This window comes from Leucoraja erinacea, unplaced genomic scaffold (genome assembly GCF_028641065.1).
Source record: "Leucoraja erinacea ecotype New England unplaced genomic scaffold, Leri_hhj_1 Leri_90S, whole genome shotgun sequence".
Taxonomy (NCBI): Eukaryota; Metazoa; Chordata; class Chondrichthyes; order Rajiformes; family Rajidae; genus Leucoraja; species Leucoraja erinaceus.
Window position 1 is genome coordinate 177,958 of NW_026576850.1, and position 12,391 is coordinate 190,348.

Consider the following 12,391-nt stretch of genomic DNA (forward strand, 5'->3'; position numbering starts at 1 on the left):
ACTACTGTAGTTTGAAACATATGATCATGGTAGGTCCAACTCCCAGGCGAGGATATTCCAGGCGATGACTTCACCACTGGAACCACTAAGGTGTCAGCTGGGCAGTGCCGGAGAATGTAAATGGCATCAGTTTACACATTAACTCATCATTTTGACCTAATTTGTGGTGGCTGCTCGTACAAATGATGTCTGTGGTTAACCAACACCGGTCATGGATTTAGTTTATTGCTTCAGCAGTCTCAGAGTCCATTTTCATCAATGCTTGCATCAGCTCAAACAAATGATAGAATTGGTTGAAATGACAGTGAACTGGGCTGGTCCAGGAACACTGGGGCCCTGTACAAGAAGGGACGGAGCCGGCTGTACTTTTCCAGAAGGCTCCGCTCCGTCAAACATCTGCAGTGAGATGCTGCAGATGTTCGACCAATCGGCGGTGGCCAGCGCCATCTTGTTCGCTGCCGTGTGCCGGGGCAGCTGGGACGAAGGCCGCGGACGCCAACAGGATCAACAAACTCATCGGGAAGGCCGGCTCCGTCCTGGGGGCGGAGTTGCAGTTGGATTCACGGGAGGTTGGTCTTGGAGGGGAGGATGCTCCTCAAACTGCGGAGCATCCTGGACAATACGGCTCACCCCCCTCCGTGACACACTGGTCAACCTGAGGAGCACCTTCAGCAACAGACTGGTCCCACCAAGATGCAGCACAGAACGCCACAGGAGATCCTTCTTCCCTGTGGCTATCAAACTGTACAACTCCTCCCCCTTCTGTCATGGGATAGACTGAGACTGACTCTCCCCTCCCCCTCCCTTCCCCAGTCTTTGCAATCCTCCAATCCTTTCCACTCGTCACTTTAATTTCATGTTTCAGGTATTTTGTGTTGTTATGGCTGTTGGCAGATCAAGTTCTATCATATTGTAGGTTAGGGTGAAAGGGGTGTTTTATATTTGAAACTGTACTTAGTTTGGAGTTTCGAGATACAGTGCAGCCCACCGAGTCCACGCTCATTAACACTATCCAAGGGACATTTCTTACATTTACCAAGTCAATTAACCTACAAACCTGCACTGAACTTTACCCCCGTTCTGTACAATGTTTACATATCCTGTTGTGCTGCAGCAAAGCAAGAATTTCATTGTCCTATCTGGAACACATGACAATAAAATCCCTTGACGCTTGACTCTTTGGAGTGTGGGAGGAAACCCACGCAGGTGGTGGGGAGAACGTACAAACTCCGTACAGACAGCGCCCGTAGTCGGGATCGTAGCCGGGTCTCTGGCGCTTCATTCGCTGTAAGGCAGCGACTCCACCGCTGCGCCACCGTGACTGCAGACCTCCACTGAGAAGTATCTCAAAGGCAATTTACTGGAAGTTAAGGGCCTGTCCCACTTGGCCGTCATTTGCGCCTCATTTACACGTCATATGTAAAATAGGTTGACGTGTCGTTACACGCAACGTCGCGCACAAATCACGCATCATCATGCCATTAGCACAGCCATCTGGTGCGCGTGATGTCATTAGAATACCCTGTGGCGCGCGGCGGCGTGTGGCCACGCGATACACATGAGATGTCGGGGCGCCAACGTGCGACGCCACTACGTCAGTGTGCGTACCCAATGCGTCAGCGTGTGTACGCAATACGTCACGCAGGTGGCACGCGAGGATTTTCCGTGTAGCACGAAATCCTGGAGCGCCGCGCGACACCGTGTGCAACTCCAAGCTCCTCCACGCCTCTCCCTGCGCCCGTCCCACGCTATCCCGTATGTCACAACGTGTCGACCCTTTATGTCGCAGTGCTGGAGTGTCTCAGCGGGTCACGGGTCCCGGGGACAAGGCAGGAGAATGGGGTTGAGAGGGAACAATAGATAGAAACATAGAAAATAGGTGCAGGAGTAGGCCATTCGGCCCTTCGAGCCTGCACCATTCGTCACTCAATATGATCATGTCTGATCATCCAACTCAGTATCCTGTACCTGCCTTCTCTCCATACCCCCTGATCCCTTTAGCCACAAGGGCCACATCTAACCCCCTCTTAAATATAGCCAATGAATTGTGGCCTCAACTACATTCTGTGGCAGAAGATCAGCCATGATTGAACGAATGGCCTAATTCTGCTGCTAGAACTTATGGGTCAGGCAGCATCGTTGGAGAACATGGATTGATCCATGTACAAACAAAAAACTGCAGGTGCTGGTTAGTACACAAAAGGACACCAAGTGCTGGAGTAACTCAGCAGGTCAGGCAGCGTCTCCAGAGAACATGGATAGATGACAAAATATAGAAACAAGGAACTGCACGTGCTGGCTTGTATCAAAGATAGACACAAAGTGCTGGAGTAATTCAACAGGTCAGGCAGCATCTCCGGAGAACATCGATAGGTAACGTTTCATGTCGGCACCCTTCTGGATGATTGGGTTAACATATGAGGAGCGGCAACAGGCCCTTCGGCCCACCAAGTCCACGCTGACCATTGGCCACTCGTTTGCAGTAGTTTGAATGTTATCCCATTTTCTCTTCCATTCTCTCCACTCTGGGGCCATTTAACCTGCAAACACGCACGTCTTTGGGATGTGGGAGGAGACCAGGGCACCTCACTCCCTCTCCATACCCAATACCTATTACAATCAAGGCAATCAAATTCTTCTCCACGCTGAAAAAAATGCTCAAATGCAAATTAGAGGAACCTCCAAAATGGAGGAACAGCACCTCATATTTTGCTAGGGCAGCTTTCAACCCAACGGTATGAATACTGACTTCTCTAACCAACTAATCCTTGCATCCCCTCTCTCTCCTTCCCTCCCCCACCCTGGTCATCGTACTAGTTTCACTGTTGTCCTGTTTAGTTTCACTGTCTGTAAAACTCGTTGTCACCTTCTCAACATTGTTGGCACCATCTTTCCTTGATCATCGTTACTTTTCGCATATCTTTGGAGAAGGGTCACGACCTAAAAACGTCACCCATTCCTTCTCTCCAGAGATGCTGCCTGACTTGCTGAGTTACTCCAGCTTTTTATGTGTTTGAAGGAGCTGCAGATGCTGCTTTACACCAAAGATAGACACAAAATGCTGGAGTAACTCAACGGGACTGGCAGCATCTCTGGAGAGAAGGAATGGGTGACATTTCGCGTTGAGACCCTTCTTTGGACCCGCTGAGGTATCCAGCATTTTGTGCCTGTCCCCAGTTTTTTACGTCTATCTTTAGTTTAAACCACCATCTACAGTTCCTTCCTACACAATCTTTATTAAGATACTAGACCAAGTGCAGACCCGTTGGGTCTGTTCCCCCAACGTGCGGTGTGGGGGGGGGGGGGGGGAGGCGGCCTGCAGCAACACACACTAACTAACCCCCCCCCCCCCTCCCGCACTCACGCTAATGAGGAGAGGGGGGAGGGGAGAAAGGGGGGGAGGGGAGAGGAGAGGGGGGTGGAGGAGATGGGGGAGAGGAGAGGGAGGGGGGGAGAGGAGAGGGAGGGGGGGGGGGGGGGGGTGGGAGGGTGTGGGGGGGGGGGGGGAGAGAGAGAGTGCCTTTTTACTTCAACACCCAACCCAAACAACCATTTGCAGGCAGTGCTTTTTTACCTCTAACCATATTTTCATTTTCAAACCAAATTAAGGGTACTCACAATGCTGTAGACATTTGTCAGTGTCATTCAAAGCTCTGATTGAGGCACACCACTTGCAGAGACTGATTGAGGCACACCACTTGCAGAGACTGATTGAGGCACACCACTTCCTGGTTTTATAGTCTCTCCTCCTCCCTCCAGCGGGGGCAGCAGAGAGAATGGGGAATGTTGCAAAAACATTAATATTTCTCAATTTTCATCGACGGAAAAATCCATATTTTTATTTTCAAACCAAATTCAGGGTACTCACAGTGCTGTAGACATTTGTCAGTGTCATTCAAAGCTCTGATTGAGGCACACCACTTGCAGAGATTGATTGAGGCACACCACTTCCTGGTTTTATAGTCCCTCCCACCTCCCTCCAGCAGGAGCAGAAGAGAGAATGGGGAATGTTGTAAAAACATTAATATCTCTGTCAATTTTAATCGACGGGAAAAATCCTCGGCACACATGCGGCGGAGGGGGGCTCTGAGCGAGGTGGCCAAAAATGACGGCTGTAGGTGGCGGCATACTCTCGGAAAACGCAGCACAAAAAGCCAAAACCGGTCAAGAACAGAGTTTTAGTAATATAGACTAGACCAAGTGCAGACCCGTTGGGTCTGTTCCCCCAACGTGCGGTTGTGGGTGGGGGGAGGCGGCATGCAGCAACACACACTAACTACCCCCCCCCTCCCATACTCATGCTAATGGGGGGGAGGAGGGGGAGAGACGGAGAGACAGAGAGAGAGAGACAGGGACGGAGACAGAGAGAGAGAGAGAGAGAGGAGAGAGGAGGGGAGGGGAGAGGGGAGGAGGGGGGGAGAGGGGGGGGAGAGGGGGGGAGAGGGGGGAGAGAGGGGGGGGAGAGGGGGGGGAGAGAGGGGGGGGGAGAGAGGGGGGGTGAGAGAGGGGGGGAGGAGGAGGGGGAGAGAGCTGAGAGAGGAGGAGGATGAGATGAGGGGCGGGGGAGAGGTGGGGAGCAGGGAGGGGGTGGGGTGTGTGGAGGGGAGGGGGGTTTTAGTGGAGGGACGGTGGGGGAGGGGATGGAGGGGGGAGGAGAGGGGGGAGGAGGAGGAGGGGGGGATTGGAAGAGGGGGGATTGGAGGAGGGGGGATGAAGAGAGGGGGTAGGAGGAGAGGGGGGGAGGAGGAGTGGGGGGGGAGGAGGAGAGGGGGGAGGAGGGTGAGGGGGGGAGAGGAGAGGGAGAGGGAGGGGGGAGGGGGGAGAGGAGAGGGGGGGAGAGGGAGAGGGGGAGGGAGAGGAGGGGGGGAGAGGAGAGGGGGGGGGGGAGAAGGGGGGAGAGGAGAGGGGGTGGAGGAGGAGGGAGTGGGTGAGGGGGTGAATAGCAGAGGGGGGGAGGAGATGGGGGGAGAGGAGAGGAGGAGAGGGGTGAGAGGAGAGGGAGGGGGGAGAGGAGAGGGAGGGGGGGGGAGGGAGAGGAGGGGAGGGGGGAGAGGAGGGGGAGAGGAGAGGGGGGAGGGGGAGAAGGGGAGAGGAGAGGGGGTGGAGGAGAGGGAGTGAGGAGGAGAGGGGTGAATAGCAGAGGGGGGAGAGGAGATGGGGGGAGACGAGAGGAGGAGAGGGGTGAGAGGAGAGGAGAGGGGGGGGGAGGAGAGGAGAGGGGAGGGTGGAGAGGAGGGGGGTGGGGGGGGGGGGAGGGGGGGAGAGAGAGAGAGTGCCTTTTTACTTCAACCCAAACCCAAACAACCATTTGCAGACAGTGCTTTTTTACCTCTAACCATATTTTCATTTTCAAACCAAATTAAGGGTACTCACAGTGCTGTAGACATTTGTCAGTGTCATTCAAAGCTCTGATTTAGGCACACCACTTGCAGAGACTGATTGAGGCACACCACTTTCTGGTTTTATAGTCTCTCCTCCTCCCTCCAGCGGGGGCAGCAGAGAGAATGGGGAATGTTGCAAAAACATTAATATCTCTCAATTTGCATCAACGGGAAAAATCCTCGGAACACATGCGGCAGAGGGGGGCTCTGAGCGAGGTGGCCAAAAATGAAAGCCGTAGGTGGCGGCGTACTCTCGGAAACCGCAGCACAGAAAGCCAAAACCGGTCAAGAACAGAGTTTTAGTAATATAGATGGTTGCACAATTTCATTGCAAATAGTGGTCACAATCACAATAATACTTTATTAGCCAAGTATGTTTTGCAACATACGAGGAATTTCATTTGCCAAGACAGTTATACAAATAAAAAGCAACAGAACACACAAAACATATTTTAACATAAACATCCACCACAGTAACTCCTCCAGATTCCTCACTATGATGGAAGGCAAATAAAAGTTCAAATCAAAAAGTTCAGGTCTCCCGTGGTCGGGGGTCTCGAGCCCTGCGTTGACGGGACGATCTTGACTCCCGTAGCCGGCGGCGTTTTGGTCATCCACGTCGTGACGATGTCAGCTCCTGCATCAGGGGGAATCTCAGCTCCCCTACTACAGGCAATCAGTTGTTTAAGAAGGAACTGCAGATGTTGGAAAATCGAAGGTAGACAAAAGTCCTGGAGAAACTCAGTGGGTGCAGCAGCATCTATGGAGCGAGGGAAATAGGCAACGTTTTGGGCCGAAACCCTTCTTCAGATCGGGGCTGGTCAAGCCTCTGCATCATTGGAACTTCCCAACTCGGCCTCTCCCGAGACTGCCAGCTCTTGATGGTAAGCCCGCAGGCCGCGGTTGGAGTGATCCCAAGCAAGATGTTAAGTCCACGCCCCCCCCCGCAGTGGGGCTCAAGTCAGTCCAAGGAAGTCTCTGACTCCATCGATGGTAGGCCGCAGAGCGACCGGAGAATGCGATCCAAAAATTAATCGCATCTCCGGCAACGTAAGAGACTGAAAAAAAAAAGCCCCCTCCACCCCCCCTCCCCCCCCCCCCCCCCCCCCCCCCCCCCACATAAAACAAAACAGGGAACATTTACTCAGACTTTTAACACACACTAAAAATTTAAAAAAGACGAAAAAACAGACAGACTTTTGGCGGGGCTGCCAATCTTGCAGCACCCCTGGTGGTGATTCAGAGGACATTTACCAGTGTGAACAACTTTAGTGACTGTTTATGTTACTGCAGTGAATTTCATCTCATTGAAGAAAATCCAGAAATCAAGAAATAAAATAATTCACAAGTGATATAAATGAAAATCGCTCCGAGCAGTTCCTTTAAACAGGGTTAGTGATTTGGCTTCTTTCAACAATAAGGTTTGGATTTCACTCTGTGAAATATCTTCTAATTTTCCAGTGATCTGTGCTATGTTGTCTGGATCAATGTCTAGTTGAGGCTATCATGGGAACTTAAAGATGGTATTAAATCAAAGGGAATTGTTGATAATGTTACCGGAAAAGCAATAAAAAATGAAGATCAATATGTTTGGATTTCACAAGGGGAAGTCTTTTATCATGCTCCGAAGAGAGTCATCTGTCTTACTTGTGTAAGAAAGAACTGCAGGTGCTGGTTTAAATCGAAGGTGGACACAAAATGCTGGAGCAACTCAGCGGGTGAGGCAGCATCTCTGGAGAGAGGGAATGGGCGACGTTTTGGGTCGAGACCCTTCTTCAGTCTGAAGAACTGTCGTCCATTCCTTCTCTCCAGAGATGCTGCCTCACCCGTTCAGTTGCACCAGCATTTTCTGTCTATCATATTGTGTCTTACTTGCTGGTCAGGCGCTGGTCAGGCTGCATATTGAGTATTGTGAGCAATTATGGGCAAGGCTGCATACTCTCTACTCTCTCTAAACCAATGGCTGCACCTCCACAGACACCTCTGTCAAGCTTCTCAAGTTTGCGGATGACACAACCCTGATTTCTTTTCTTCGGTATTCACCAAGAAGAAGGATATTGAATTATGTGAGGTAAGGGAAACAAGTAGAGTAGCTATGGAAACTATGAGATTCAAAGAAGAGGAAGTACTGACACTTTTGAAAAATATAAAAGTGGATAAGTCTCCAGGTCCTGACAGGATATTTCCTAGGACATTGAGGGAAGTTAGTGCAGAAATAGCAGGGGCTATGACAGAAATATTTCAAATGTCATTAGAAACGGGAATAGTGCCGGAGGATCGGCGTACTGCGCATGTTGTTCCATTGTTTAAAAAGGGGTCTAAGAGTAAACCTAGCAATTATAGACCTGTTAGTTTGACGTCAGTGGTGGGAAAATTAATGGAAAGGATACTTAGAGATAAGCATCTGGATAAACAGGGTCTGATTAGGAACAGTCAACATGGATTTGTGCCTGGAAGGTCATGTTTGACTAATCCTCTTGAATTTTTTGAGGAAGTTACTCGGGAAATTGATGAGGGTAAAGCAGTGGATGTTGTATACATGGACTTTAGTAAGGCCTTTGACAAGGTTCCTCATGGAAGGTTGTTTAAGAAGGTTCAATTGTTGGGTATTAATGGTGGAGTAGCAAGATGGATTCAACAGTGGCTGAATGGGAGATGCCAGAGAGTAATGGTGGGTGGCTGTTTGTCAGGTTGGAGGCCGGTGACTAGTGAGGTGCCACAGGGATCTGTGTTGGGTCCACTGTTGTTTGTCATGTACATCAATGATCTGGATGATGGTGTGGTAAATTGGATTAGTAAGTATGCAGATGATACTAAGATAGGTGGTGTTGTGGATAATGAAGTAGATTTTCAAAGTCTACAGAGAGATTTAGGCCATTTGGAAGAGTGGGCTGAAAGATGGCAGATGAAGTTTAATGCTGATAAGTGTGAGGCGCTACATCTTGGCAGGACAAATCAAAATAGGACGTACATGGTAAATGGTAGCGAATTGAAGAATGCAGTTGAACAGAGGGATCTGGGAATAACTGTGCACAGTTCTCTGAAGGTGGAATCTCATGTAGATAGGGTGGTAAAGAAAACTTTTGGTGTGCTGGCCTTTATAAATCATAGAAGTTGGGATGTAATGTTAAAATTGTACAAGGCATTGGTGAGGCCAATTCTGGAGTATGGTGTACAATTTTGGTTGCCTAATTATAGGAAGGATGTCAACAAAATAGAGAGAGTACAGAGGAGATTTACTAGAATGTTTCCTGGGATTCAGCAACTAAGTTACAGAGAAAGGTTTAACAAGTTAGGTCTTTATTCTTTGGAGCGCAGAAGGTTAAGGGGGGACTTGATAGAGGTCTTTAAAATGATGAGAGGGATAGACAGAGTTGACGTGGATAAGCTTTTCCCATTGAGAGTTGGGAAGATTCAAACAAGAGGACATGACTTGAGAATTAAGGGACAGAAGTTTAGGGGTAACATGAGGGGGAACTTCTTTACTCAGAGAGTGGTAGCGGTGTGGAATGAGCTTCCAGTGGAAGTGATGGAGGCAGGTTCGATTTTATCATTTAAAAATAAATTAGATAGGTATATCGACGGGAAAGGAATGGAGGGTTATGGTCTGAGTGCAGGTAGATGGGACTAGGGGAGAAGTTAGCCCTTGCTGTCTCCTCCCCTTCCTTTGCCCTCGAGCTGTCTCCTCCCATCTCCCAGCCCTCGGGCTCCTCCTCCTCCTTTTTCCTTCCTTCTCCCCGCCACCCCCTATCAGTCTGAAGAAGGGCGAACATTTCAGCCCGAAACGTTGCCTATTTCCTTCGCTCCATAGATGCTGCTGCACCCGCTGAGTTTCTCCAGCTTTTTTGTGTACCTTGGCTTACCATCTTATTGTGCTGTGAAGAACGCCATCTATATCAGTTCCAGTTAGCCTGAGCTAAAGGGAGAGGTAGAGCAGACTAGGACTCCTTACCACATAGGAGGCTGAGGGGTTATCTTATAGAGATGTATAAAATCATGAGGGGAATAGATCGGGAGATTGCACAGAGTAGGGGAATCAAGAACCAGACCACATAGATTTTAGATGAGAGGAGAAAGATTTAATAGGACCTTATTCTGTAAAAAAATCATCTGATTGTGGATGATCAGCCATGTTCACATTGAATGGCGGGTGCTGGCTCGAGGGGCCGAATGGCCTACTCCAGCACCTATTGTCTACTGTCTTATATCACTTATTTTACTAATACTGTTCTGATATAGGATGGGGTGCCAACAAAAATCAGTCTGAAGAAGGGACTCGACCCGAAACGTCACTTATTCCTTCGCTCCGTAGATGCTGCCTCACCCGCTGAGTTTCTTGAGCATTTTTATCTACCGCTTATTCTTAAACTGTGGCCACTGGTTCTGGTCTCCCACAACATCGGGACAAAATACAATCTTACTTAAGTCAATTAACCTCCGCCCTTGGAGTTTGGGAGGAAACTGGAGAGCCCGGAGTAAACCCACGCAGGTCACAGGGAAAACACGCAAACTCCATTTAGGCAGCACCCGTAGTCAGGATTGAACCTGGCACTATGGAGCTGTAAGGCAGCAACTCTACCGCTGCACCACCGTGCTGCCCCAAGTAAGTTAAATTAACCTCTGGACAGATCTGCAGAAGGGTTCTTGACCCGAAACGTCACCTATTCCTTCTCTCCAGAGATGTTGCCTTTCCCGCATTACCTGAGTTACTCCAGCATTTTGGGCCTATCTTCGGTATAAACCAGCATCTGCAGTAAATTTCAACACGAGATATGTTGATGCTGAAGGGCCCTAACAAATGTGCATCATTGGGATTATTTTCAATCGGAACATTGCGACATTTTATAAATAAACTAGCCCAACTGCAGACCCATTGGGTCTGCTCCCCTAATGCACCCGTCCCCTACACATAGCCCCCATGGCAGGCATGGGGGGCAGAGAGGGAGCGGGAGGGGGGGCAGAGAGAGAGCGGGGGGGAAGGTCAGAGAGGAAGGGGGGTAGAGTTTGAGGGTGGGAGGGGGAGGGCGTGTCATCACAGGAGAGGGCTGGTTCACAAATGCAATACTCCCTCGTTCCTGGCTCCCGGCTGCAGGCTCCAGGCAGGGCACGAGAAGGGGGGGGGGGGGGGGGGGGTGGCGGAGGTGGGGGGGGGGGGGGGGTGACGTCACTCAGATCTTGTCAGATTTTTCAGATTTTTGAACATTTTCATTAATAACTCGAGAAATAAAGCATGATTTTTTCAGATAAGGCGATTTTAGACCAGGGGGAAAATCTCTACCGGAATATAACCATATAACAACCATATAACAATTACAGCACGGAAACAGGCCATCTCGGCCCTACAAGTCCGTGCCGAACAACTTTTTCCCTTAGTCCCACCTGCCTGCACTCATACCATAACCCTCCATTCTCTTCTCATCCATATACCTATCCAATTTATTTTTAAATGATACCAAACGAACCTGCCTCCACCACTTCCACTGGAAGCTCATTCCACACCGCTACCACTCTCTGAGTAAAGAAGTTCCCCCTCATGTTACCCCTAAACTTCTGTCCTTTAATTCTAAAGTAATGTCCTCTTGTTTGAATCTTCCCTATTCTCAAAGGGAAAAGCTTGTCCACATCAACTCGGTAAATATGTAAAGGTTTTACCGTTTGCGCGTCTTTATTTCGAGAACATGTGATTATACACGCACACACACACACATTCACATACAAGATCAGACTTTTAATAGGTAATATGATGGCGAAGGTCAGAAGCTTGCACAATGCTTTATATCTGTAGGTTTAAAGATGATATTACGGTACATTAATAGCTATGAATGAATCTGTCACCAATCTCTATCCAGCTTGTAGTTCTGTGCAATCCTTTTTTAGATTTGTCCACAGGCTCCAGCTCTGCCTGATTAATATAATGGTTTCATAAAGTGAAAGAGATTTAAAAATCGGGATGAAAATTTATAAAATGTGGAACAGTTGCGCATCAGAGGGTAATCCAGTCCATGTAAAACGATTAGTAATGGAAGGATTAGAATGCTGCCAGTAGATTATTAGGCTATTTATATTTTGACGCTGGGTAAAAAAAAAGAACATACAACATAGGAACAGGCCCTTCAGCCCACGATGTCCCTGCTGAACATGATGCCGATATGAACTAATCTCCTCTGCCTGCACGTGATCCATATCCTATCCCTCCACTCCAATAGACAATAGGCAGTAGGTGCAGGAGTAGGCCGTTCGGCCCTTCGAGCCATTCAATGTGATCATGGCTGATCATCCCCAATCAGTACCCCGTTCCTGCCTTCTCCCCATATCCCCTGACTCCGCCATCTTTAAGAGCCCTATCCAGCTCTCTCTTGAAGGCATCCAGAGAACCGGCCTCCACCGTCCTCTGAGGCCTAGAATTCCACAGACTCACCACTCTCTGTGAGAAAAAGTGTTTCCTCGTCTCCGTTCTTAATGGTTTAACCCTTATTCTTATACTTAATCCCCGCTTAATCTTTTACTTAACCCCCGCATATCCATGCGCCTATCCATAAGCCTCTTAAACGTTGCTATCGTATCTGCCTCCACCACCACCCCTGGCAGCGAGTTCCAAGCACCAGAGTAAAGTTACAGGATTAGAAACATGGAACAAGGAACAAGGGAACAAGGCACGCAACCTACAAACCTGCACGTTTTTGGAGTGTGGGAGGAAACCGAAGATCTCGGAGAAAACGTACGCAGGTCAAGGGGTGAACATAAATCTCCTTGCGGAAAGCCCCCGTGGTCGGGATGGAACCCCGGGTCTCCGATGCTGCAAGCGGTGTAAACATAGAAACATAGAAACATAGAAATTAGGTGCAGGAGTAGGCCATTCGGCCCTTCGAGCCTGCACCGCCATTCAATATGATCATGGCTGATCATCCAACTCAGTATCCCGTACCTGCCTTCTCTCCATAACCCCTGATCCCCTTGGCCACAAGGGCCACATCTAAACTCCCTTAAAGGGCCTGTCCCACTTTCACGAC